Here is a 2,511-nt window from a genome sequence, read left to right as displayed (position 1 = left end):
TATCATCACAATGTTCCATGACCCCTGCCATCACAATGTTCCATAAGCCCTGTCATCAAAATGCTCCATGACCTTTTCCATCCCAAAGCTCCAAGACACCTGCCATCACAATATTCTATAACCCCTGCCATCAAAATGTTCCATTACACATTTTATCAAATTGCTGCATGACCCGGTCATCAAAATGGTCCCTGCCCTTCTCAGCAAAATGCTCCATGACTTGTAATCACAAAGCTCCATGACCCTTGTCATCACAATGCTCCATGTCATTGTCATCACAATGCTCCATGAACCCTCTCATCACATTGCTCCATGCCCTTGTCATCACAAAGCTCCATGACACTTGTCATCACAATGCTCGATGCCTTTCTCATCACAATGCTCCATGCCCTTGTCATTACAGTCCTGCATGACCCATGTATCACAGTGTTCCGTGCCCTTGTCATCACAATGCTCCATGCCCACTCTCATCCCAATAATCCATGAAACATTTCAGACCAAAGTTCCATACCCTTCTCATCACAATGCTCCATTAACCCTGTCATAACAATGCACCATGACACCTGCCATCACAATGATCCACGGCCTAGTCATCAAAAGGTTCCATGATAATTCTCATCACAATGCTCAAGACCCCTGATATCACAATGCTCCATGCCCTGGTCATCACAAAGCTCCATGACGCACGTCATCAGAATGTTCCATGGCCTTCTCATCACAATGCTCCTTGCCCTTGTCATCACTATGCTCCAAGACCCTTGTCATCACAATGCTCCATGCCGCTTTTCATCTCAATGCTCCATGAACCCTGTCATCACAATGCACCATGCCCATCATCATAATGCTTCAGGCTATTGTCATCACAATGAAATCAATATTCTGCATGACCTCTGTCATCATAATGCTCTAAACCCTTGTGATCACAATGTTGCATAACACGTATCATCACAACACCCCATGACGCTCATCATCACAATTATCCATGGTCTTCTCATCACAATGCTCCATGATCTTTGTCATCACAATGCTCAATACACTTGTCATCACAATGCTCCCTGACCCTTGTCGTCAGTATGCTCCTTGAACCCTGTCATGACAAGTTTCCATGCATTTTTCATCACAATGATCCATGACCATTTCATCACAATGCTCCTAGGTCCCTGTAATCACAATGTTCCATGCCCTTGTCATCACAAAACTCCATGACGCATGTCATCAGAAAGCTCCATGGCCTTCTCATCACAATGCTCTATGCCATAGTCATAACAATGCTCCAAGACCCCTGTAATCACAATGCTCCATGCCCCTTTTCATCAGAATGCTCCATGAGACTTGCCATCACATGTCTCCATGGTCTTCTCATCACAATGTTCCAGGACCTTGACATCACAATGATCCATTCCCTTGTCATCACAATGCTCCATGACCCCTGTCATCACAATAATCCATGAACATTTTCAGCCCAATGCTCCACGACCTTCTCATCACAATGCTCCATTGCCAATATCATCACAATGCTCCATGACCACTGTCATCACAACACTCCATGACACCTGACAACACAATGATCCAGGACTCTTGTCATCACAATGCCCCATTCCCTTGTCGTCACAATGCTACATGACACCTGTCATCACAACTCTCCATGAACATTTTCAGCCCAGTGCTCCATGACCCTTGTCATCACAATGATCCATGCCCTTGTCATCCCAATGCTCCATGACCCCTGTATTCACAATGCTCCTTGACGCTTGTCATCACAGTGCTCCATGACACATGTCATCACAATGCTCCATGCCTTTGTCAGCAAAATGCTACATGACATTGTCATTACAATGCTGTATGCACTTCTCATCACAATACTCCATTTCCATTGTCATCACAATCCTCCATGAACTTTGGGATCACATTGCTTCATGCCCTTGTCATCACAGTGCTCCATGCTCCTTGAAATCAAAATGATCCATGACCTCTCTCATCACAATGCTCCAAACCCTTGTGATCACAATGTTCCATAACACTTGTCATCACAACGCTCCATGATGCCTGTCATCACAATACTCCATGCCCTTTTCATCACAATGCTCCATTACCTTTGTCATCAGAATCCTCCCTGACACTTGGCATCACAATGCTCCATGCCATCCTCATCACAATGGGCCATTACATATGTGATCACAATGCTCCCTGACACCTGTCTTCACAATACGGCATGACCTGGTCATCACAATGCTCCATGCCCTTGTCATCACAGTGTGCCATTCCAACTCTCATCCCAATACTCCATGAAAGTTATTAGACCAATGTTCCATGCCCTTGCCATCACAATGCTCCATGCTATTGTTATCACAATGCTCCATGACCCTGTCATCACAATGCTCCGTGACTCCAGTCATCACAATGCTTCATGACCTTTGTCATCACAATGGTCCATGCCCTCGTCATCAACAGTCTCTGTGACCTTTTTAACCACAATGCTCCATGAACTTTTCATCACAATGCTCTTTGACC

Source organism: Mesoplodon densirostris, unplaced genomic scaffold, assembly GCF_025265405.1.
Source record: "Mesoplodon densirostris isolate mMesDen1 unplaced genomic scaffold, mMesDen1 primary haplotype scaffold_35, whole genome shotgun sequence".
Lineage (NCBI taxonomy): Eukaryota > Metazoa > Chordata > Mammalia > Artiodactyla > Ziphiidae > Mesoplodon > Mesoplodon densirostris.
The sequence above is the reverse complement of the archived record's forward strand: the minus strand, read 5'-3'. Positions refer to the sequence as shown.